The sequence below is a fragment of the Canis lupus genome, chromosome 3 (genome assembly GCF_003254725.2).
Source record: "Canis lupus dingo isolate Sandy chromosome 3, ASM325472v2, whole genome shotgun sequence".
Lineage (NCBI taxonomy): Eukaryota > Metazoa > Chordata > Mammalia > Carnivora > Canidae > Canis > Canis lupus.
Genome location: NC_064245.1, coordinates 20,600,955 through 20,628,890, shown reverse-complemented (window position 1 = coordinate 20,628,890; position 27,936 = coordinate 20,600,955). Strand labels below are relative to the sequence as shown.

The window sequence follows — 27,936 nt, the reverse complement described above, 5'->3', positions numbered from 1 at the left end:
GAAAGCACTGCATTGGGCCCGCTTGGCCGCGCTGCAGCTTGCAACACCGAGGCGTTTATTCTCATGCTGAGAGCTCAGTGTTTAGTCAAGTAAGATGCATTTTCTTTCAGAGAAATCTTTCTGTCGCATGACACTTTTCAGGACACAAAGAGGGTATCCCACCCTCTCCCCACATACCCTCAGAAAATGTCGAATTAAATTTGGAATAGTAAAAATCATTTCAGTATTTACTGGGGCTTCCTGAGAACTTTACCTTTCAGTTCTTTAGGGGATAGTCTGCTATTTGTTATGCAGTCTTCCTTAATAGGTAGTTAGAGGGGAAGAGAAGTCCCCTCAGCATTATGGCTGAGCTCAAACAACTGCAGACAAAGTTTGCATATTCTCAGTCATCTCTCTCCTTCCCCTGATTTTTTTTTCATCAAAAATTCTCTTTGTCTTTCTTCATCTGATATTGTGGGGTCTCTCATTAAGGACTGTAATATGAAAAGCTGGATTTAAAACTGCTGTCAGAATGGCGGTTGTCCTCTTTTAATATTCTTTACCAGCAAAGCAAAAGGAAATGTCTTTGTTCTTGCTTTTCAAATGCAATGTTTTTGCTTCATTTAATGTTTCTGCATGATCAGTAGGCACCTTCTAATTTACCCTCCAAACTTTGAGATACACTTTTGTGTATCTCCAGCTTCCCAGCATATATTGAAGGTATATGCCTCTCTGTGCCTCCACGACAGGAACAATTACCATATTCCTCCAGATATTATCACTATCTCTCTTCACCAATGTCCATTGTGAAAGCTGTTTTGATCTTTGGGATAAGTGCCTTAATTTAAAACAACAGAAAAAGGTAAAATTAGGCCTCTATGCTCAGCAGTGCATGAATGACAAATCTGTTATCGTTTGGGGTATATTTTAAAAGAATTCTTCTAAAAGTTATAGCAAATTTATATGTGATCAAAAATTATATTACACATTGGCAAACTGAACTGTATAATTTATTTCATATGTCATTGATATAGCTATGTTTATATATATAATGGATTTTATAGTTTTTGCAAATTATACAGTCACATATTTCTAAAAGTGTTTTGTTTTGTTTTTTTAAGTTTTGTGCCACCCTGGGAAAGTTTTTTTTTTTTTTTTTTTTTCCTTAGTATCACATCCCAGAGCAGGATTATCATTTTTCAAGTATCTTCTTATCCCGGACTTAAATGAATTTACAAAAAAACAGATTTTATAAGTACATTCAATTGAAATATTTAGAAAAATAAGACTTCAATAAAATGTAATCATACCTCTTTAAAATACAAATATTGGAGACCAAATGAACAATTTGGCAAAACTTGCTTCATAGGCAATGTTACATCTTGTTTTTACCCTGTGTAGTTCTGGTTTATGGAAACATAAGTTAATTTGTCATATTAATAGATCCATGAAATAAGTCCCGTGAGTCATATTTTAATTGGCTCCAATCTTTGGTATCACTTAAAATCTTCATTGTTATTATTATACAATGACTTGCTATAAAACAGATAATACATGATAGAGATAGATGATAGATGGATTTATAGATAGAGATATATATATATATATATATATATATATATATATATATATATAAGACACCTTGAAATAGAAACGGTGTGTGCACAACTGATTTGCTTTCCTTACATTCTGTGTAATTCACAATTGGTCATTAGGGATATAATACAGAGTAATAGGTTAATACTTTTAAAGTGAATGATTGTATATACCAATCTAAAACAATTTCTAGTAGTATAATTTCAACTGATTGTGAATGACCACTAAGTTTTCTTGTGGAATCTAACTATTTAACACCAGTGAGGCATTAAGTCACTTTATACTTGAAAATCCACCTGGGACTATATATATGTGCCAAAGAAACTGCTTGCTCAGTTCTGTTTGATTACTTGCTGAAAAATAATAGCTTTTCACTGGTTCTGAGAGGGATGTTGCTTCCATAATTATTACAATTAATTATTTCAATGAAAATATTTAAAAAAAATCTTTTTTAGTATTTGGGCTCCTTAAGGATAAATGAGTAAGCTATTTCCATATAATGAAAAAAGAAGACATGTTCAAGATTGGTAGAGGGGTGGTAGGTGGAAGCAACATGGATCAACGTTTTGTTCTTTTTGTATTCACATATTCACAGAGTTTGACAAAACTTGGCAATATTATTTTCTGGAAAAACAACCTACGAAAAAAAAGTTTTTGTAAATGATTTTGTAGATGCGCTAGGTCAGGCAAAACACCCCGCATTCAACTATATTTGGAATCACACCAAGCAGACTTAACCAGCAGTTGAAAAAGTTAGTAATGCATTATATTGTTATTTGTCAATTGGTTTTCAGCATACTTGTATTTATAAAGTATAAAAGAAGATTTATTGATCAGAAGTTTACTTTAAAAATGAAACTTTTTTTTTCATTTCTTGGTGGGTTTTGGTTTTTTGGTTTGTTTGTTTGTTTTGAGATAGGCTTTATCCCTTTAATATTGGTTAGCTTATTTGGCCTACCAATTAATTAGATATCATTCATTTTTTGACAATAAGTAGCACATATTCATAGCAGAGTAGTGATTTCATAGCTGTAAGCTCCCAAGGGTTTCTTCTCTAGTAATTTTGTATTTCATCTTGTGGTCAAGATTCTACAAAGTCATCCTATATCTTCAAGAAAAATAAACAGAGACCCACTAACAATTTGGAAACTGTTAATAAAATAAATATCCTTCTTTAGAAAAAAAACATACAAAAGCTACACTTTTGTTGAAGTATCTTAAATTTGAATTACGTTTTTTAAACAAACATCTTCCTAACAAATTAGGAAAAAATATTTCAAGGCCATAGAAAACATATAGGCCATAGAAAACACATTTTGAGGTGACTAAAACTCCTCTCTCTTTAATATGCAAAATATGGAAGAAATATTTAAGAATTCACCATTGATTTGGAAAAAGAATGTTATTTATTGGCTGGCCATTTCATTTACTTCCTTCACAGAAACTCAAGTGATTAAGTTAGCTATCCTAAAAATCAAGACAATTGCTTTGTCAGTATATTAATTCTGGTTTCCCAAGTGTTTTCACACGGTGTCTTCCCACAACACACTGCCCTAAGCACTAAATCTGTGACTGAGGTGGAGTAGTCCAAGCCCAAAGAGCACATCTTCCATCAGCTTCAGAACTTTTAGTTTTTCACCAGTGTTCAACTACATTTCCACTTTTACTGAGTACAGTACTCAACAAATAAAGCAAAATAGAGTAAAACAAAGCAAAACAAAACCACAGACATTTGAATGAAATTAATGTTGGACCTCTATTATGTGATTACACCAAGACTAGTGTGTCACTTTGCTTCTTCTCTGATTTGCTGCTTGAATGAATTGTTTACAAAACATGTAACATTCTTCTAAAAAGAACGGGGAGGGAACAGAAAGAGAGAGAAAAAGAGAGAGAGGGTGAAGGGGAGAAGGAGGAAGGAAGAAAGCACTCAGTTCAACTGGAATCAAGAAATCTGAGCAGGAAATACGATATGAAGGCCTATCATTCTTTCCAGGGTTTACTGAAGTTAACAATATACAACTTTATAAGATACTTTTCTCTGCTTCAGGCTCTCTTTTTCTCTCACATGTGTACATGTGTGCGTGTACACATGCACTCAAACAGGCCTCTAGCCCAACTGAAATAAAGGGCAAATGTGTGTTGCTAATCTTTATGAATGACCACTTGCACCTGGCATTGGTAATAGCAACAAAAGCCAACTGCTTTTCCAGTTATTTTCTACATTAAAATGCCACCGAGAAAGGACTCACATGAAATCAAAATGCATCCTGTTCTGGAAGAAGAATGCAGGTAACCAGACCCACACAAGACTTTGCCCCAGTTTGACTGAAACTCCAAATATATAAATGTGAAGTCGCAGCTAGATGGGCTCTGACAAGATGGGAAAACAGCCCGAAGCATAGAACATCATGTGAAAAAGAATATGAGCAATTAATCTGGTAGAAATTTGAGATATCATACATCTTTTAAGTCACCAAGATGTCCGATTTTCTTTATCAGTTCGCCAAATTCCCATTGTTTATTGAATGATCACATGGTAGGCCAATTCTATAACATGTGGACATATTGTTGCAATCACTTTCACCATTTCCAGAAAGACAGAGTGAGAAATGAAAATACTCGATTACAACCTCATCAGGTATCCAGTGGCTTGGGTAGAATTAGAATTCAAGACATCAAAAACCTCAATACCCAATTTAATCCTTTAACCACGAGTCCACACTCTCTTTCAAAATTGTTAATAGAAACAACATTGCCCTTTTTGTACGGCTGTAGATGCCCTATTGATCTGTATCACATACCATTTAACACTGGATGATTTGGCTAGGAAAAGCAATGTGCACTGTTCCATGGCAAATCAGACAACAATGCTAAGATAGGCTATAGAACCAGGAAAATACTCTAGGAGATGGGGAAACAAACAACCACAAGGAACAAATCTCATCTGCATGTTTTTCACAGCTATTTTTTTACTCCGCAAGAAAGCAAAGTGGTAGAGTGCAACTGTATTAAAAGTAAAACTATTTTTGCCTAACGCAGATGTGGATCATGGGAATGGAAACCTAATAAACCAACAGCTGAAGGCCACATTATTGCCCTATCCTCCTCCCCTAGCTCATTTAGAAAATGACATGTTTTTCTTCACAATGTTTTCCCCCTCCTCTCTCTTTAGTGGCAGTAATGCTGAATGCTCTTGACATAATTCTTCGTTCACCCCTGACAGTCATTTTTTTGAATACTATCCCAGTAATAAAACACCTGACCTCAAGTCTTTCAAATGGCCATGGGCTTGGGTTACCCCAATTAGCTAGGCTCATTTGGAAGTATCCAGAGGAGTCAGGTGTCTCACTCTTGGCTAAACTCAGCATTACGAGAGAATGCATTGTTTTATTTATGTCAATTTCTTTTTCTAGTGGATTTCTTTATTCTTCTATGATCTAAACATAGCAAAATAACAGATTTAAAAATAATCTACAAGCATATAGAATTCTGATAGTAAATATTTCTGTCTTGGAAATCATACGGGACATTTCTAGTTCTCTGAGAGTTGCTTTTCAATATTCAAAGGTAATTGAAAGAATTGTACGTAAGAGCATCAACGAAGAGCTATTTTATTTACATGTAAAGTTACAACAGTTCTGCATAACTCAATGAAAATACATATGCACTTGTGTGCTGAGAATATCTGTGAATATCTTCGTATCTGGGTCAATATATTTGGGGATATATGTCTCCCAAATCAATAGCTTTTATTAAAAAACTCCTTAGATGTAGAAAGAAAGGAGAAAATGTGTATTCTAGAGATAAAAGTATGTTTATTACTACGGGTTTGTGTATTAACTAAATATAAAATTTGCCTCCAGAATCAAGTCAGGAGTTACTATAAATAATAAATAATTACACTGAGGTTTCTCCAAGAACTTTGTCAAAGGAATATGGGCATTTTCAACATAAATGAGATGAAAGAGAAATTAAACGTATGTTTAAAACATATATTAAAAGGAAGGGCCCTTTAATTTTTAAGTTGGTATGAACTAAAATGCAACTTTGTGTATCTGATATAATAACCTCTTTGCTCTCTTTATTTCATAATTAATATTCGCCAAGAAGTGCAAGACTTCTCAACAAAAGTATCATTTTTCTTCACAAATCCTAAAAGACTTGTGTGTGCTACAAATTTTATCACTGGTTACATTTTTAATCCTTCTAAAAAAAAGGTAAACTATAAGATTTCTTGACAGACAATACTCAAAATAGAATATGAAGTCCACACAACTAAGGTGGACAATTAATGCATACTGAAGTGAGTGCATATGTCTTCCAAAGACGACAAGCTTCTTTTTGACACACAAGCAACTCAGTAAGGAGGGAAAAAGAAATTGAATTTAACTGATGCAAATGAAATTAAAACTAAATTGGTTGTCACATCAAACTGATGTTAAGTATGTAAATGTTTTCTGTTTATAAAACTACAGTTTAGGGAGTAGAATGCTACAAAAATAAGAATATTTTTATGTTAGTCTAAAATAAAAATTTAAAAAGAATATGAAATTGTTTAAAATCTTTCCCACTTACCCATGTACTATTTGAGGGACTATGAACCATGAAAACCATGTTCATAGAGTATTGAGATAAATGTGCACATACATACACACGTCAATACACATGCATGCTTTTCTGGCCAGCCAGTATCCCATTACATCATTGCTTCAAATGCATTCATTCTCTTCAATATTGTTGGCTGTTTCAGGTTAACTACCAAAATCATTTGCCTGAGAAGCGAGATTTAATTGTCTTACAACTACCTCTGTGAGGTACAATAGGGATTACAAGTACCCATTGATTATACTATTGGGTAGAATAAGGGACTCTTATTCTAGCATTTCTCATTCATTTTGTCATTGCATTCTCTTTGAAAGAGACCAAATGGGTCCCAGCAGGTGAAAGCAAAGAAACCTGAAAGGCCCCCTTTGATGAATGACAATACCACAACCACCCTCCCCCACCATTTTTGGAGATTATAAAACCTTATTAAATCATGCCCTGTTAGATATTGATTGAGAGGGAGCTAAACTAAAACCAACAATAGCAGCATGGATCAGAGAACACTGCTTTCATCAATGGGCACTAAACACAGCTAAGCTTTCCAATCCTTTGGGTGCGGGGGAGGGGGGCTTTTTTTTTTTTTTTTTTTTACTATTTACTTTTGTTTAAACCATTATCCCAGAAAGTCATACAATTATAGCAGCTTTGTCAGTCAAGAATAGATCGTAGTTGTCTAGCACTTCATCTTTTTTAATGTAGCAGTGTATTGCACAAACAATATTATACTTGGTTAAGATTCAGGATTATTATTATGATTATTGGGGGGGTGCAATTCTGGGTAATTATCATAATTATTCTTGACTCTGGGACCCCTTTGATGACAAGCCTGCTTTAAAGTAAACCACTTGGACATAACAACCCAAGATATTTGAAAAGAGGCTGCTGCCAGAACCAGAGTTGAAAACTCACCCATATTTTAAGGCTATCTTGATTATCAGGCTGTTTGCGTTCCTGGGCTGTCTTTTCTGCCATCTGTGAGCGCCACAGCAAACAACCCCTTTATGACAATCACCTCAGTATAAGTTGAATATGTCTGCTTTAGAGGAGACTTCTGTAATAAGACTCTGTGCTAATTAACTGTCAGCTTTTTTTTTTTAATCAGCAGAGTGCATTTCAAAAAGTAAAGGAAAGACATTTCACCAAAAACTCCTCAACAAGAATTCAGCTTATGTGCTAGACTACGACTTCTCCTTGTTCTCAGGCCTTCCTCTAAGTAAATCTGTTTGCTTTAATTACTTTTCATGTGATAAAGATTTTCATTTTTCTTGCCAGTTGACTATGGGTAATAACATTTGCTCCTCCCTCTAGACAGCTACTTGATTCAATAACTTCACCAAAAGAAAAAATTTAAAAAGAAAAGGAGAGGACAGAAAAAGGAGAGGAGAGGAGAAGGAAGGAAGGAGAGAAAGAAAATGTGCAGGTGTAAAGGCAACTTTTTTGTGCTAGAAATAGTAGTTACATGGTTTTCAAAAAAGTCTGCTAGTATTGCTATTGAAAACAATCATAGTGAAAAGGGCTAGATACTGAAATTATTAGTTTGCTACCAAAGATGAGTAATTTCCTATTCAAGAGAAATAATTATTTGTAGAAACAGCATTGTATGCCAGGAAAATGGCATCTGAAAAAAAAATCTCTAGCAACTATCATTGTCTTGGAAGACTATAGAAATCAAAGTTTGTGCAAAATAAAAACAAATTTATTTTGGTGAATTCTTTTCTAGTTGGTGGACAACAATAGTAGTAACTATTTGAAATAAGCATTAATATCTCCTTAAAAAATAAAGAAATAATAAAAAAATGAGAACAGTATGAAGTTACTTTGTTTTTAGACAGATTTTTCTTTTTACACAATTTCCGAATTTTAGATTGCATTTATACATTAAATTTTATTATTGAATGACATAAGATTTACTCAAAACTTTATCTTATTGTTAATCAATATTTTCTATTTCTGGAGTCTCCTGAGTTAGTTAGCTTAAACTTTGAAATTAGGCTTTATATTCTTTTAACATTTTTAAACACTTGGCATCAAATATCATAATTCATAAATTTCATTTTCCTATTTTTATTTCTATACTTTCCTAATGCTATATTCTAAATAAAAATTTTAAAGTATTAAGTATGTCTACTTTTAAATCAATATATCTAATTAGTATTTAAAAACATTTTCTAAAAGGACAGTTAACAAAAAGTTGCCAAGTTATGTATTAAATGATAGTCTCTTTTTAAACGTGATGATGTCTATATATTTTTATAAATGCTATAAGCCAGTTTAAAAGCTTTAAAATTAAAAAAATAAAAAATAAAAAAATAAAAGCTTTAAATTTTTAGATAGTACCTGATAGATAAATGACAAAATCTGTTTGCTAATATTATTTTCAGTAGATTTGATTTTTTTTTAGATTTGATTTTTTTAAGTGAATGTTACCTGTTAGTTTCATATTCCTTTGCTGATTTGCATTTCCTAAAAGAAACATGAAAATTATTCTCTTATTGTATAATAAATTTTTAACTCAATCGTCAATTGGCAATTTTAGATTGCCCTCTATCTTAGGCAAGTAGCTACGATGTAAAATAACTGACCATTTCAGTTGCAATAACAGTATTTTTAAAATGCCCTTAAAGTACCTTTTTCTGTTTTCCATCTATTTTACGTGCTGTAATTTTAACTCTTATTTAAGTTGTCTGGGAAAATTATACAGAAATAATTCCATTTAATTAACCATTCCATTTATTAATCATTGTAGAAGAAAATAATCAAAATTTTGTTCAGTATCCTCTATATGTGAGAATAATTAATAATACTTAGCTTGCAAAATGCACATTGTAACATATTTAGAGGTGCCTTTACTGAGTTTTTTCTCTTCCATCACTTGTAAAGATTGCAAGCAAGTGAGAAGTTATTTTCGTTTCAACACTAAAACATAATAATCCCAATCCTTACAATTTTCCTTAAAAATGAAATTTAATTCTGTTTTATCATTTTATTGTGTGACCTTTTGTGGTCAAACTACATATATGATTTTTCAGTAAGTTCTGTGATCTCTGTCTAGAATTTTGTATGTTTAACTTATTCATAAATACTGTGCCCAAATTATTACTTATTAATAGTTTTAACAACACTGTAAAATGATTTTAATCTGTATTAGAACTATAGTAAAATAAGAAAAGTGCTACATATTTTGCTTATTTTTTTAACTGTTGAGAACACAGAAAGTCTATTTTATAGAATTTTACTCTTTATGAATGATCACATATACTTTTTTTTTCTTCAATGGCTCATTATTCAGAGATACTTTTCCTCCAAAGACTCTCGTAAAGCCAATCTCCAGGATTATATTGATGTATATACAAAGTATTACCCCCTTCTACCTTAAAAAAAAATCCCCTCAAATAGTCTCATGCATGTGACATAAAGTAAAAATTGAATAAATTGTTTAAATGAATAACTGTGCTGAAACATCCTAAATGCTCTTAGCACTTACTCCACAAAATAGTTTCTGTTGGGTTAAATAGGATTTTTTTTCCTAGTGATAGTTGTCATACTCACTTTGTTACTGGGGGGAGGGGAGCACAGCTAATTTTCACTTAAAGTAATATTGTTACCATGCAAAATAATAGTTCGATAGAAATTGGATTTTTAAAATTGAGTTGGTAGGAACATCTTATTTATTTCTTTTCAGACACATCTAACTCATGGTAATGTTCATTTGTGTTAGATTCAGTGGAATGAATTTTGACAAAATGTTTCAACTGTCATTTGTGAAGTTGGTAAGTACCCGATGCAGCGCTTTCTACACATGAAGATTCTTTTCTTCAGAATCTTACATTCTCTTTATATTCAGTTATTGAAAAATTTAAGAAAATTTAATTTCCCACGGCAGGAAATAATTATAGTATTTTTCACACAGAACTTTGGAAAGTTGTAAGACTGCTTGACTTTGTGGAGCTTTCGCATAAAGATATTTGGATGAACTCTGCTATAATCTCCTTATGATTTATTAGGGTGAAATGCTAACAGTAGCACTCTCTTCAGTTTCCAAGAGATGTTTACATAACGAAGCTAAAGTCTTTCTTTTGACCTGACTGAGGCCTTCCAGTTCAAGCTCAGCGCATATTCACAAAGTACATGCATTAATTTTCTCATTCAGCATAGGGAAATTGGAAACATCTGTTAAGATAATTCTTAGAAGCCAAACTCCTACTTAAAAGGAAAATCTGAGACGAAAAGTCAAATCTCCTTACTTTCAGGCTAAATGTTAAAGTCCCAGGTCCCATTGGGAGGTTTCATTGGAAAGTCAGTCAGCAACACTCTTCTTTTGTCTCTTACAAAGTATGACTACTATGATGCAATGAGACATTTGGATGGTCTTCTTTATAGCAGCTACCCTGAGAGTCTATACACAAGTTTCACTGAAGCCAGTACCCTCCCCACTCCCCATTGCTCAAATCATTTATCAAACTCTTCTTTTAGAATAACCTTCAAAGTGTGATAATTAGCTACTAGAAAAATATTCTGACTTTACAGTCAGACTTCATGTTTAAACACAAAGCACAGATATCTATGTTCACCACAACTAACACCACATATGTTTTCCCAGTTTTCTTTTATTAGACAAAGATTTTCCATTATAAAAAATGTTCAAATGAGTGGGCAGTAGCATCTGAAGGCAATTATCAAGAGGACATCCAATACTGGTTTGAGCAATGGTAGCATCATAGAAATGAGTATTTAATACCTACAAGATGACCACTTTGAAGCATTTGATTTTGATGAATGTTTGGTTATATTAATTAAAATCATCAGTCACTCTGCCCTCAAATATCTGCCTGTCACTCCTTTACAAGATCACAGTCTCTTACAGCTCTGCATGAAGCATGACTTGAAAACATACACTTCATAGTCACAGTCCCTTTGGATGTAGGCCTTGTGAATGACAAGGCTTCATTGTTTATTTGCATAGTGGGTAAAAATTTAAGACATATTTTAACATATAGACAAATCTTTAATATATTTTCAGAAAACACTGCATCACCATACATGTAAATTTGTTAATGTAGGTAAATTTAAATTAAAGAAAAATATTGGGTCCAAAAAGACATAAATTTAAGAATACAATAATATGAGCATTTAGTTAATGCATCAAATATATGCATTCATATTTAAAATTTTGTTTTTAAGACAAAGTATATATACCAGTGTTTAAATGTTTTCAAACGGTTTGATAAAAACCACCCAATAATTTTAATAACAGTTGTTTTACATATGTATTTTTTAATGAGTATGTTCAATTATGTAGAATTATGTATATGCCAAATTTTGAATTTCTAATTTTTCCTTATAGTTAATTTCTCTATTTTCATCAAAGACCATAGTGTTTGATGTACTTTTTCGCCTCTGAAAATTCTGTTACTGTTTTGTGAATGCAATTTACCATGAAGAAGTGGCTATGTGATGTACTGGGTATGTGAGAATTCCTAGTCATGCCTAGCAGTGTAGGTGGACTCTGGCATCTTTGCATAACTTGGTGTGGTTTGTCATTACAAACTAATTATTCCAGTTAAAAAGAGGAAAGTAAATTCAGGTTTTTCTCTCATAATGCAGCAGTGAAGTCTTTTCAGAGTGTTTACATGGATACAATGTCTTAAATTTCAGAAACATTTACCATCTCTGCCTCTAGAAGATGCCAAAAGGGAAATCATAAACATCACAACCAAGAGACCCTGTATTAAATACATGGTGGGAATATCGTTGCTCTCTGATTGATGAATGTGTTGTCTTTTGTGTGGCAATTCATTTTTTTCATGTATGACATTATATATTAAGGATTTTTAAGATTGGCTACAGATTTTCATTCACTCACTGATTTTCTGTATTAGAAAAAGTCATTATTCTATTATTTATGTGGCTCTAAAATTCTTCTTCAAAGATTATTCTTTGACTACCTAGTTAGAACACAGTATTTTATTTGTGTGTTATGTCATGGTTTAGAACTAAGAAATCAGTCCTTTCTAAAAGCCTGGCTACTTAAACAATGAGTTTTCATGAGCTCCTCCTCCAGTTGTGCCTATAAGAAACCATGCCATCCTCTTAAGTTATTTTATTTCTCTTTTGACTTAGATAAAATCTAACGCTGAATCTTTTTAATAGCTTAGGGGGAAAATCATAAAACTCTATGTTTTATTACTGCAATTTATAGGTTTCTGTGACACATTCAGTTTAGAAAAAGAAAGCTGAATCATTTGAGAAAATGTTCAAAATCATAATAAGGAGATCTAGATAACTGCTTTCCTAAAATACTGAAATAACAGGCACACATACTTAGTGATTAAGACAAGCTGAGAACAAGGGGTGGGAATTTGGAAACATATTTCCTTTAGTATACCAGAATTACCCTAAGGGCAATTATCCTGAACCTTACCTTCTTATCCCATCCTTTCTGGTTCCTTCTGCAGGCCGTATAGAGAATAATTTCCTATGGGTCTGATGGGTCTGATCTTAACAGTTTCTCTACCTCCCTACTTTTGGCTTCTTTTACTTTTTCTTTATTTATTGGTTTGTTTGGTATTTTTACAACAAAAATAGTGTAGCTAAGCCCTGCTACCTTGTAGTATGACTTGTTGTACCTTATAAATTGGGTTGGTTCTTAGAGCCATGGGCTGGACAATCCTTCGGATAGTGTAGCTCTGAAGTTGTTATTTCTAGTAAAGTAAGAGATTTTTAGTTCCAACATCTAACTTCTGTTATTTGCTCTCACCTTCTATCACATGGAGGGGACTCAATACTGCTTTCTTCATAGGTATTAGATTTTAAATTTCTGGAGGGTAGAGATGCTTTCATTTGCTTTTCTTCTTAGTTATCCCTTTCTTGTGGCTAGTGAAATTTGGTTTTGCATAGAGTAGGTGTTAAAAACTTTATTGAAGGACTTGTCTGCCATTAATACTTCCTCTGAAGTGAAACATGTATAGTCTATAAGAAAATCCAATAAAACGTATCGAATGGATATAAGACCGTTGCTTGCAGAGTCCCTATCCAGAGCTCCTCTCATTAATAGAAACCCATTGCCACTACATAGTGGCATATCCCAGGGGACACAGCTTCAAGGTTTGTATTGAGTCACTGTCCACCCATGGGTACCCTGATCCAGAAAGTATCTAGTACAAAGCCGAAGCCCTCTAAGTCTGCTCTTTTCCACCGTTGTTATTGTTGGCCTGGCCCTGTATGCCTGTATCTACGTAGAAGTTGCGCCATCAGCAACTCGTGTTTCTATCACAACCAAACTCAAGAGGTTAGTGAACAGGATATAAAAGATTAGGAAATTCTGATCCTACTTAAAACCTCAATCTAGTAATTGGCAGAGAGATAGTAACAACCTAAATGAGTAAAATCCAACTGGCTTTCTTAAAATAATAATCCCGGTATCATAATCACACAGGTAGATTTGAAAATATTTCATATCTTGACATTACATCTAAGCATGTTGAAGCAGTATTAAGCAACACAAATGCTGGATTTTTGTCCCTTTATGCCTCCATGCCTTAATATACAAAATCATAATTTTTTAAAAGTAGATTTTTTTGAATAAATGAGACACAAAACACATTTTAATATGCCAATGGTTGATTATGTTACCAATAATAACTTTAAGCACCTGGACATTTGAGAGCAATTTACATCAAAATAGTGCTTTTCTAGAGAAACATTTACCATCTGCATAATGTAGGTTGATATTTCCAGTTAATACCTAGTTCATATCTGGGGTACATACTAAGAATGAAAAAGATGTTGCTTATGAAAGGCCTGTTTCTTGACAGTGAATGAATAGTGTAACCATTAGTTTGTGTTCTATTGAAATGATCAATAGAGAGCCAACTTTTTTCTACTTGTAATTGCCAATGACAGAAATGATGGACATTATTATTTCTGTCTGAAAATAAAACCTATTTCTGCAATTCTGTGATTCTGATTTCTTCATGCTATGTAGTAAATGCTTCCAATTACAATACATAAAAAGGACCATTTTATATCTTATGTTTTCCAAATAAAGTTTGCATTTGAGCCAATCTGTACCTTATCAAGAAAATACAGATGTCAGGGGTTTTTTCCAATGGGACAATATTTGATCACAGGCTTCAAAGCAACTTTATATGATATAGGAAGTTATTATACAAAAAGGCAAGATATTGAGCTATTAATGGCTCAAACAATAATTTTTGTTGAGTAAACACTAGTAACATCTGATTCTCTATACCTGTGACTGCCACCTGAACCTGAGTTTTCATCCATTACTCTTTATCCTGGACAAATTCAGAGCATGTTATATAAGTCAATCCCACATTAGCATAGTGAGTATTTTCCAAGATGGTGAACTAACAATAGGGCTTGATTTTGTGACCAGAAGAGTCATGCTCATTCACTTCATCATTACATTTCTCCAGATGGTTTTAAACAGAAACCTCTGGTGAGGAAAAAGGCAAGCTACCACTGTCCATCTGCTTTGGTTCCCAGCTCATTTAATTTTATTGATTTTACATTTTGGTCAATTAATGTGTTTGGTTTATAATGTTCTATTTTTTATTCAAGAAGATCCTTGTACCCATTTTAGCTTCTCTGGCACACACACTCCAAATGACAGCAGCTGGTGGTGGGGGGGCGGGGGTCACCACAGCAACTTGCTAATTCCAATTGTCATGATGCATGGAGTTTATCTTAGAGTTTCAAGCCAATTCACCCTTTCCTCAGGAGAAGAAAAGCAAGAGAGCAAGAAGGCAGGAAGGAAGGGGAAGAAAGAAGGAAGAGAGGAAGAGGGGAAAAGAGAAGAGAGGAAGGAAAGAAAGGAAAGAGAAAGGGAGGGAAGGAAGGGAAGAGAAAGAGAGAGAGAGAGAAAGGAATAAAGACCATAGAATTCCTTTTCCTTGAACTGCTGATACGCCAAAATAGGAAGTTAAGAACAAGGGAGGCCTCCTGGTTCATGCTGCGATTTAAGAAAGGAAATAGTTCCCACAAGAAAATCACATGCTATTGCGTTTTGGCATTGCATGTTAGGAAACAAAGAGGCTAGATTTTTTTTCCAAAAAGGCAAATGGCACAGTAAAGTGATACAGCTACAGTTTCTATTCTCTAGTCTCTTTATAGAGAACAGGCCTGTGTGTGGTTTTTGTGTGCGATCACATATATTTATATCTCAGTGGCACTGACATGCATACTTCTCGTTTTGGATTTAATTTCTGTATTTGTGTCCAAAAATCTTTTTTGAAGATCAGTTAGTTGTTAGAATAATTTACTAGTTTGTTGTGAAGGCTATGGAGTGTAATTTTCAAGTTTGGGCATTTGAATTGATTTAGAAAATTTTTAGAAAATACAATTATCAAGTATAGCTATTAAATGTTGTTTTAAAGGGTTAACCGTGTACCAAAAAAAAGTCTTTTACTTTATTTTTTCATCAGTCATTAACATAGCTGCCATGCTGTGATTTTCTCCTTTATGACTTTCTTTAAATAGACGTACCAAAAGAAATGTTATGTGAGTCAGTCAGTCTAAAGCTTTCTTGCTTGTTCCATAATTAAATAATGCCATTCTTAAAGAGAGAAAAATATATATTTTAGGAATTTGCTCTTAAGAAAAAAAAAACACCTTTTATTTGGACAAAATGCAATCAATGCAAAAAAATGGAGTTTGAGATTTTATTATATGGATCATTGTCTCAATTCTTTTTTAATTTTCTTAGTGTAAAAGTGGCTTTTTCATTGATTTACTTCAAAATCCTGAATAAAACATAAACTGTTTTATTTTTCTAACCTCTAAATAAAGATAATACTTAGCAGGCAGACTATTTTTGAGGACCAAAATGTTAATGATATTAAATTATTTTAATTAAAGTAAAGCAGCTCTCTGAAATAAGGATATTCAAATATCAATTGTTCTCTGCTCCAAATTATCTTTTGTCTTGCTTTTCAATTGGTCTGTTTTTGATAAAAATTAAGAGTTCATGATGATTTACTAGATGCAAAGATCAAATTATTATTCAGCTATTTAAGGTAAGAGAAATGTCTGGATAGTACTGTAGGTAAGTGACTTGAAATTTTTTCATTGTATTTATATTTTAAAAGTTTATTTAAAAATAAATATTTACAACCGTTTCTAAGCAAGAGAAAAACACAAGAAAAAATAGAGGATAGTACTTTAACAGGAAAAGCTGGGTGAGCCTTGTTCATGTGGCAGTTACAGATTTGTCCGGATCTTTTCTGTTCTTTATTCAAGCCTGTCTTTTCAAACTCACCCTCACCTAACCTGACCTGCCTGTCTTAGATCATACACAAGAACAATTATTCAGGAGTGGTTCTGTGTTGATACCTTCACCATTTAGTGTAGGATTAAGGTGGGATAGAAAAAGAGCTGCAATAATCCCCATAATTAAAAAATCAGACTCCATCTCCTTCTTACCACCCCTGACTGTGTCATCTAAATAACACAAGCACCTCCCCACTCCCACTCTCCCATCTAGGCTCCCCTTCTTGACTCTTCTGGAAAGTTATAAGAAAAAAAATTCAAAGAAGGGTTTTTAAAAGAGAAAATGAGAAAATGAAGTAGAGCCTAGACTTAAGGCAAAAGATAGGAGGTTGTCTCTTGAGTAGTTCTTACCCACATTAAGTGTGGGCAGCAAAATTAGGACAACCAAAACAACTCAAAGATGGCTTTTTCACTGTAACTGCAGAGATCAACAGGGCTTGGAGTCAAACCACATGATCGCTAGTCCTGGATTTCCCACTCTAGGTCTGCAGCCTCTAGCAAATTATCTAACCTCATCTATAAAATAGGGACAATAATAGTCCTACCTCAGAGCGCTATGAGGATTAAATGAGATAGCATATATAAAGCACCTACCAGAACACAATCAGTAAATGCTACTACTATTATTGTACCATCAGTCATCAAGCACTGCGCTAATCACAAAGCTATATATCTAAAATTATTGATGATTTCCCTCCAAAGCCTAAGTTATCAAAGGAGAGCATGACTCCAAAAGGAAAAGCTTGTTTTTGTCATGTTTCAATGGTGACTCCATCTCAAAAGGCTACAATAAATCAACCCAGACATATGGCTAGGGACAAGGTAATCTAAGGTAACAGTAGCCACCTAGAGACAAGGATTCTTATTCTGAGGATCAGGGACATTCCAACACTCAGGCCTTCAGAAACTTTATGATTTCCTTGGAGAGAAGGGCTTTAGCCTTCAACCAATTTTCAATGATATCCAAAACGTTAATAAATTTGCCTGCCACCTTTACTTCAAATTAATTTAAGGAGGAAATTAGCTATGTTACCATATCCAATAGTCAGGCATGAATATCAATTGGTACGTGCAACAGGGCTTCTCTGGCCACAAGCCAGGTTTTCACATTGATTCTAAAGACCCTAGACTTCAGCTAGGGAGGTAGAACAGGTGATCTGTTCTGGTTTGAATAGGTCTGATTTTGAAACATTTATTTTTTCCCTCGCATAAAGTTTTCCATCTAAAGGATTTATATGGGGCAGCCCGGGTGGCTCAGTGGTTTAGTGCCTGCCTTTGGCCCAGGGCGTGATCCTGGAGACCCAGGATCGAGGCCCACGTTGGGTTCCCCGCATGGAGCCTCTTTTCCCTCTGCCTGTGTCTCTGCCTCTCTCTCTGTGTCTCTCATGAATAAATAAATAAAATCTTAAAAAAAAAATAAAGGATTTATATGGTTTTCTCTGGCACTAAATATTCAAATCTGCCCTTGAGCTTCCACTGATAGGCCAGCATCTCCAGGCCTAAAAGGGCTTTTTATAGGTTCCCTTACTAAGAGTTTTGGCCACTGTGTTATGGTTACTCACATGGTATAGGTCTATGGGCCTCAGGCCAAGTCCAGATGCTCTAGCCATGAAATGGGCAGTGAGATTTGCCAGTTCCATCACAGGTACAAAGAAGTATAAGGCTGGCTACCCAAACGCTTGATTTGACTATTTTAAGAAACAGCTAGTATAATTTAATCCATAATTATTCAGAGAAGGGTTTCTCCACTTGCCACCTGCTCTTTGATCCTGCAACAATTGTCATATAGTTTTCCAAGCAACTTCATCCTGAAGTAAAAGCCAGTCATGTCTAAATTTAAATATTTTGGATTACTTGCAAATAACACCTCAAAAAAATCCTATTTTATGAGCTATTTGATATATAAGAATCCCTGGAATCTTTGGTATAATTGCTTCAAAGCCATTTTTCCCCTCTTAAGACAAGGATGTTTTCTTTTTCTTTTCTTTTTTCAAAAATCTGAAAAGAAATTAAACTCACTCACACTGAATCAAATACTATAACCCAAGAGATTTAAATAAATTCTGAATTTGAGAAAATTCATTTTTGCTGTTATTAGTGATCGTCATGTAAAATGTAATCCAGAGCTTAGGCTAAAATATCTTCTTAAATAAATTTTTTTCTGGTAGCAATTTATAAAGGTTTTGATTAATAATATATGTACCAATATTACATATTTGTGTGGATATTTCCTATAATTAACACATATGTACATAAGAGCATTATATTGGATATGTGTATTTTAAAAATACAAGATAATTCCATTAAAAGGTGAGAGAAATATGTAATATCTAGGATACAACAAAGCACAAGATATGTGAAAACTATTTCTGGAGCTCTCATTTGTATATTAGAAATATAAAGTGAGCACCAGAGTTGGACTCCATCAATCTCAGTTTCATTAACTACCTCCAGAACCACAACCTCATCCCTATTTTTTAATTTGGCTTCTCTGACCTGCACTCAGACACAGTGTCTGAAACTGGGGCGTTTTTTTATTGAGTGAGTTTCTTGTGGGATCTACAATTTAATATAACCAGGTGAGTTAGGAAGTTTGGATTCTTTTTAAAATATGAAAAAGTTTGGTTAATTCTCTTTTTGCTTTTTTGTTATTTTTTGTTAAGAGCGCATGACACAATAAGATCTACACTACGCTTTCACGTTATTTTCTCTTGTGAGTCTTCAGCCCCTACTGTTTCCTCTTTTCTGTCAGCTAATTAAACACATAAACCTGTGAGGAAGCTACTGTTAAATCCACCCTGCTTACAAAGATGATTTCTCAATAGGCCTGATGTCGAATGTGTTTGAGGTGCACAGCATAACATCTTCAGGAAGAAAAATACATCTACTCACAAGCTGCCAAATGATATTCATGATTGCTTCAAACTGGACACTTGTATTAATCACTTACCACAAACATTTGTGGGGGAAAAAGCTTGGACTTCCCAGAACAGGTGAGATAATCCACTAAAATAATACATCTTCAAAACATGTGTGCCTAAGCTTTTTAAAGTGGGCACTGATTTATTAAAAAAATTGAAAAGGGTATTATGTAAAATTAAAGCAGAATATATATATTCCAGGCATTTCTTTAGCATAAAAATACTTGTTCTTCATGTCTTTCCAAAAAAACAGATGTGGATAGTTCCATGTCCTAACTTTATTAACAATGTCTTTTGTGGCTATGCAATTTAAATCCATCTATCTATTTTCAGGTTTAATAGTTAAAGTACAATTAGTACATACATAAGTATTTACTGTCTGCTACAAATATAATTAATTAGATCTAATAACCAGAATTTTTTTTGCATGCTATAAATCACTTTTTATTTCAACAAATGGTACAACACAAACCTTTGTAAACTAAATGCTATTTGACTTATCATTGCTAAATAATTGAATAAAGAGAAGAGCTAGGTAAATGGTGTGGAAAAAATATCTAACATCACTCTTATCAAAATGAAAGTTGTTTTGAAAATGAAACACAATTTCAGCTTTTGTAGCTAGTGCAATCATTTTCCTACCTTTATTTCAGTAAAGCACTTTTCCCCTACAATTTACACATATACACAATCTACAGTGTAACTGTCCTTGTGATGCCTCAATTTCAACAAATGATTTTTTCTTTTAATTATCTAGCTTTATTTTTGGACATAGAACAATTGATTCTACATGTCATTAACCAAGCTCAAAGCACATTTGCACATATTATTATTATTATTATATAATATCATGAATTTGGGAGGTGACTGGGGAATTAATTACTAGTAGGTAAAATTACTTTTGTTGGTATTAATAACAAATCTATCATTGAAAATTACAAGTATATAGTATTCTGTTTTGGACCTTGTGGAATCAGATCTATGTGTTTTTTTATAATAACTTATTTCACTAAATAATACATCCCAAATACACTTAAATATAGATTGGAAAGCTTTCAGATCTGGGGCACAGAGTGAATGTTTCATCTGTTTGTGTTGGATACAGTTAAATAAAGTACTGTTCAGGGATTATAAATTTTGAGTTTTCTTTTTCAGTTTCTTGGACATTTGGGCAATGTATTATCCTTTTTCTATTGAAATTCTCATCATGTTTCATGCAGAGTAGTGAACTACACCCTGTAAGATCTCACTCAATACATTCTAGAGGAGTGGTTATTAATGAAAGAAATAACTTCCCAGACATACATATTATGGGACAATCATAAAGAAAAAAAGGGGAATCTCTTTGTTTGTAATACATTTTACAGTGAAGACTTTTACTGTTAAACAGTCTTACCTTCTGACTTGATTGATTTTTAGGTGATCATGGGATTTTCCCACTTCCATTACTGACCTATATTATCTGGTACATTATGAAAATAAAGTGTGACTTGACTAGAGTCTGTTAATAGAAGCCTAATATCCCAGGTGAGCTTTTAGAGACTTGTACCTTAAGTTCACCTGAGGGATTTTTGCAGAATTATAACTTAATACAGCTAGCAAAGACCTGGATTCCTAGGTAAGTATAGGAAAACTAGCTCTTCCCTCATACTAATGTTCCCACATCTCTCTATCTGCTATAATCCAAGTCTTGGCTCAATCCAAGGAAATGAAAGGAAATTAAGACGAGTTAAAAGTGCCTAGGTGCCTAGAGAAAAGATTCACTTGAGTTCTCACAATATTATGAAGAAATCTTCTAAACTGAACACCCCCAGTGACTCACTTTCTTGAAGAAAATACTTTGTATGACTCCTGTAGTTAAACTCAGCCCACTTTCTAGTTATTCTCACTTGCCTATTTTCCACTGTGGTTCTAATCCCCAATTACTTACATTTACATTTGTTAATAGAAAACTTCTAATTTCCTAAATTCTCAGTAATTTAACAGTCATTAGAGACTTCTCTGGGTTAAGGTACAAGAAATTCCAAAGATTAGGTATAAATTATCACTGTCTATAGGCAAGCAACAAACTATCTATCATATACAAGTATATCTTTTCTCAAGAAAATATATTTTACATAATGTTTATAATATTTAAGCATTCCCTATATGCAACCACTGAATTACATGCCTTTTAAAAAATATTTTATTTATTTATTCATGAGAGACAGAGAGAGAGAGAGGCAGAGACCCAGGCAGAGGGAGAAGCAGGCTCCATGCAGGGAGCCTGACATGGCACTCGATCCAGGTCTCCAGGATCACGCCCTGGGCTGAAGGTGGCCCTAAACCGTTGAGCCACCCGGGCTGCCCAAATTACATGCTTTGAATGCATTATTTCATTGATTCTGATAACAACCCAGTGAGTTAAGAATAACCATTTTCCCATTTTGCAGAAGAGGAAACTGATTTCCTCTAAATTTACCTATGAATTAATCCCAGTACAATTATCTGGAGGGCTTTGATGAAACTGGAATCTCTTAGGTACAAGCCAGCTCCCCAGATGACTTTGATACATGCTAGATTAAGAATCCATATAATGGATTTTAAATTTAATAGCTTCTTACGTATCTATAAATATCTTCATACTAATTCAAATATATATTCATAGTGACCTGCATTATTACCACTGAAAGCTGAGTATATAGCACTCATTTGGTGATCTCCTAAAGCCAATGCATCATTGTAGATGATCTGATATTCACCTTGAGAAAAGCAATGATATCAAGGCCAGTGTTTAGTTTATAAGCCATTCTATGAGGCTAGGAAGCACAGATATTCCATGAATGATTCACTCAAATGAAAAGCCTCTACTCTGTGGCAAAGGCAGTAATTTTTTAATAAATAAATAAATAAATAAATAAATAAATAAATAAATAAATAAATAGTTTGATCTAATTTCCATGGAACTTCTTATGCTTCAGGTACTGTACTGATCTCAGAAATAAATGTTGATAAGAACAATTCCTAGAAGAAGCAGGTTGAGCCCAGGAGACTTTTTGAGTTGAGGATGACAATACGGGAAGATCAAGGAGGCTAGATTATGAAGAGCAGAATATCAGAAAGGAAACAGTTTCACAGAAAAATTACTCAGAAGATCTGTAGAGAGCCACCCCCCCCCTTGAGTATTAAGTGGAACACCAATCCCTACTTGCATGTAAAGAAACTGCCCAAGGGTAAGGAAAGAGATACCTGGAAGGATGGACGCAATATTTAGCACTCACAGGACCAGAAAGCACTAAGCTTTCTTTAATTATAAATCTTTTCTTTTTAAGAGTGCACATGAGCAGGGAGAGAGGGAGAGGGGCAGAGGGATAGGGAGAAAGAGAATCTTACGCAGGCTTCACACTCAGTGCAGAGCCCAACATGGGTCCTAATCTCATGACCTTGAGATCATAACTTGAGCTGAAATCAAGAATCCATGTTCGACTGACTAAGCCACCCAGGCACCCCTTTAATTATGTCTTAAGCAAAACCCAGAAGGACCAAACTGGTCCCAAGTAACATAAGTGCATGCAATAGAAAATGTATAGGAATACAAAAACATTCAGCACCAAGCAAGGCCAAATACACAATGTCTGGATCTGATAAAAAAAAAAAAAATTTCAGGTATGAAAGGATACAAAAATGCAGATTTGAAGGGATACATCCACCCCAATGTTTATAGCAACATTATCAACAATAGCCAACTATGGAGAGAGCCCAAATGTCCATCGACTAATGAATGGATGAAGATGTGGTATATATGTATATACACAATGGAATATAACTCAACCATCAAAAGAATGAAATTTTGCTATTGGCAATGACATGGATGGAGCTACAGTGTATTATGCTAAGTGATAAGTCAGTCAGAAAAAGACAAATACCATATAATCTCACTCATATGTGCAATTTAAGAAGGAACACAGATGAACATGTGGAAAGGTGGGAGAAAAGGAGAGAGGGGAAACAAACCATAAGAGACTCTTAACAATAGAGAACAAACTGAGGTTTGATGGAGGTAAGTGGTTGGGGGATGGGCTAGATGGGTGATGGGTATTAAAGACGGCCCTTGTCATGAGCACTGGGTGTTGTATGTAAGTGAGGAATTACTAAATTCTACTCCAGAAATCAATATCATATGTTAACTAAGTGAAATTTAATTTAAAAAATATTTAAAAAGAAAAATTTAATAGAATAACAGCAGAGTACACACTGCAGAAGGAAAAACTACCATGTTTAAGGAAACAGCTATAGAAACTGTCCAAACTGAATACAGAGAGAAAAAAAAAAGACTAAAAAAATGCAACAGACTATGGGTGGCCTTTGGAAAAAAATAGAGCACCCTAATAAACATCCAACTGGAGTTCTCAAAGGAGGAGAGGAGAATGATAAATAATATTAAAAGAAATAATAGCTGAAAATGTTCTGAATTTGATGAAAATTATAAGTTAGCAGATTTTAGAAGCTCAATAAACTCCAAGCACAAGAAGCATGAAGGAAACACAAAAGCACATCATAATCAAACAGCTCAATATTATTAATAAAGAACCAGAGAGAAAAGATATACTATATACAAAGGAACAAGCATAAAGATGACAGAAACAACACAAGCAAGAGAATGGAGCTGTATCTTTAAAACACTGAGAAAAAACTTTTAATGTCAATCTAGAATTTCACACCCAGTGAAACTATCTTTCAAAAAAGAAATAGAATAAAGATTGTTTTTAGACACATAAAAGCTGAAAAAATACATCAGCAGCAGATATGCACTATAAGAAATGTTAAGGGAAATCTTTTAGACAGAAGGAAGGATTTTAAGATACAGAAAGCAGAAAACTAACAGAACTAAGAAATAGATTAATCCATAGTTATAGTCAGAAATTTAAACATCCTTCTGTGAATAATTGCAAAAATGAATAGACAGTAAATCAATAAGGATTTAGAAGACTTGAAAAATATTATCAGTGAATTTGACTTAATGGATATTTATAAAACACTCCACTCAACAACAGCAGAATACACATTATTTTCAAATGAACATAAAACATTTACCAAGATAGATAATTTTCTAGGCCATAAAACAAGTCTTAATAAATTTTGAAGAATTAAAACCACAGTAAATCTCTGACCACAATGGAATTAACTTAGATATCAATTAATTGAGATATCAATCTTTAAAATCTCCAAATATTTGAAAACTATATAACACACTTTTGCCAAATCCATGGATGGGCCAAAGAAAACATCAAAAGTAAAGTTAGCATTTCTAACTACAAATGAAAACACACCATATCAAAATTTGTGGGATGCAGCTAAAGCAGTTCACAAATTATAGTCCTTGAGCCACATTCTGCCCATCAGCTCTTTTTGTGAATAAAATTTTATTGGAATATAGCCACTCTATCTTTTTACATATTGTCTTTGGCCACTGAAGCTGAAATGGGAGAGGTAAGTAATTGAGGTTGAGACCATAGGGCCTGCAATAGCTAAAATATTTACTATCTGGTATTTTTACCAAAAAAAAAAAAAAAAAAGTCTGCTGAATCCTGACTTAGAGGAATTGATAGCATTAAATGTACATATTGGAACAGTCTTTTAGTCCAGAAATGACTTTTGTCAACATTTTCATCTATGCCTTATCAGTCATTGGTCATTTAGTTACAAATATTTAGTTATTTTTATAAAATTGGAACCACACACACACACACTATATATATATATATATACAAATAGTTTTGAAATATACGTTTTTGAGAGCTATATAGAACTCCATAAAATAGATGTATCAAATTTTATTTTTTAGTTTCTTATTCTTGATTATAGCCTCCATTGAGGACAAGAGTGATCCTTTGATGGTGGATTGGAATTGTGATAAAACCAAATGTCATTCTGAGTCAAAACTGGCAAAGTAGAATAAAAGAACAATCTAGGTAAGCCACTGGACAAAAAATGTATGATGTTTTTCACAGAATTTATAAACTGACTTTGAAGAGAATTCTATTATAGATTGTAATGGATTTGAATTGACATCACCACAGGTTGCCTAGAATGAAGAAATATGTCACAGATAAATTTTTTTGTACGTGCAACAGTGTGGTGTATCTGAAAGAGCACTAAACTAAGAAAAGGTAAATCCAGATTTTATTTCTAACTCTGACAACATCTACTGGCATGAACCTGGTATCTGAGAGCCACTTTCCCTAAATGAAAAATAGTTCAATTCATCAGTTCCCAGAATGTCTCCTCATCAAAATTCCCTTTATCAGAGATATCTGGACCACATCCTACAGATTCTGATTCAATTACTCTAAAGTAGGTGAGTCTCAGGAGTTTTTATTTTTAATGTCCTTTGTGTTTTTGATATTTTGTGGCAGTAAGTCTGTGGGCAGGCATTGGGGACAACTGGAATAAATAATCTTTAGGATTCTTTCTAATTCTAAAGTCCTATGATTCTATAAAGGCAATGAAGAAAAACGAAGATTCCACATCACTTCTAATCAGTTTCTAATGATTGCAGTTGCCACTGATTAGACTAAAAGGACTCATTTCAAATTAAGAAATAATTGAAATAATGAAAATAAGAGTCCTTCATATCAAGTAGTGCAAGCAGCAATAAATAAAAGAGCATTCCACTGTCCCCTGCTCTAAAATTCTTAAGAATATTAACAATTTTCCATTCCTTCCTTTAGGAAAGAAGAAAAAGAAAAAGATGAACTTATTCAGAATTCTGTGTACTTTGCCCTTTAGAACTAGATGGTGTTACTGCAAGTTATAGGGATCCCAGCACATTACAATATATAAATATCAGAACCTGAATATAAATGTGCAGTGCATCTTTGGCCTTTGGGATATTAAAATGCTTGATGAGCCATGGACACACATTAATTTAAAAAAAAAGGTGGCCTCTCTAAGTTATGTTATGAAACCACTAAGAAAGAACAATGTCTTATTTGATGTTCTCTATAGCACTGACTGTATGTTGAAGTTCAATAGCCATCCAATAAAAAACGTTCATTTATGATCATAAATTAAATTATGCTGAAAGCTAGTACTTCAGTGATAGGTAATAATAGGGAGGTAGACATAACTTTGGTACCACACAATATTCTATATAGAAACGTTCATAAGTCTTTTTGTATCTCTTGTTTTTATTTCTAGTTTGTGCTATATAATAAACTCATTTAATCTGTAAGATGAGTTTTATCTATATATTATTTAACTTGTTAAAGCTATATATCCAGTTCATGTATAAACTCATTTGTTCATACATGTGACATTTATTTTGTACTCACTTTATGCAAAGCACTTCCTGACACATTAAAACAAAAAAACAAAATAAAACAAAAAAAGTTGACTCTTTTCTTACAGATTGCCCTCACTTCTCTTTTTTCCTCTTTTCTTCAGTCATCCCAAATGTTTTTACCAAATATACTTCTCACTCCTTGTCCCACTGGTTGTTCTTTTATATACACTGAGAAAACTCTATGTCGCCAGGTCATACTGCATCACTTTCAATATCTTGACAATGACCATCACACTTCCATCTCCTTTCCCAAAATAGTTTTATCTCCTGCTACATACCTGTAGATCTGTTTTGATCTTCAAGCTGGTCCCCATGGACATTTACTCTTTCCCTGGTGTCAGGCTTCTCATGAACTAGCATTCTATCCTGGATAGCCTTATTTTCCCAGCATCTTTATTTCTTTTGTTCAAGGTTCACCCCTCTCATGGAAACTTCCTCAAACTGGAAATGCAAATGCAGTCACACCCATTCCAGGTCTTTCTCCACTCTCACAGATTGGTGTGTCATACAGCTTTCAATTAGTGCAATAATGACATGGATATGACCAGGCTTATTACATTGAGAGCCTACTTTACATAGGACATCATAAGAATCTGAGGATATCAAGAGGTAAAACACAGTCCTCAACAAAAAATTTTAAATCAATTTGGAAGGTGAGACAAGGGATGGATAACAATACTATAGAACATGAGCTAAATCTAAATTAGTAGAAGGAAACATATAGCAGAGTCAAACTTTACTCAGATACACTGCATTGCACACGCACATGTGCACACACATGCACACACCTTTTATTTAGCTGATTTCCTCATGTTATGGTACCTCTGTTTTTACTTAGTAGCAAAAATATTTTTAAAAATTCACTGGCCAATTTAGTGTAACTCAGCACACTAAGTAAATGTTGTTTGGGGAGAGCTACTACACAGATGTGTCCCTGTTCTCTTCTTTTCATGACTTGCCCAGTGATATGTGGTCATAGAAGAAGGATTTGCAATTCCATGGCAGCAGGAAAGTGGCTCATGTTTCCATGTTAATGTCACTGCTGGCTCTCTCTAACCTATCGCTGAGTTCGGCTTCTGACTTCGAGGACTTGGCCTCTCTCCTGCTGCAGTCATCAAAAGCAACACTGTCCTGGAGTGGGCAATGCTAACAAATGGTTCTGCAGAAGTAGATCATCTTCCTCGCTGACTGGACTCCCATCTTGACTCATGAGAACTA

At 33.7% G+C, this 27,936-nt stretch overlaps 1 long non-coding RNA gene across 2 annotated transcripts in view; it reads right to left on the bottom strand.

Moving 5' to 3' along the window:
* The window catches only part of LOC118354291 (uncharacterized), a 295,091-nt gene that overhangs the window by 22,326 nt on the left and 244,829 nt on the right, over positions 1 to 27,936 (bottom strand). The gene's annotated exons all lie outside the window — the stretch shown is intronic.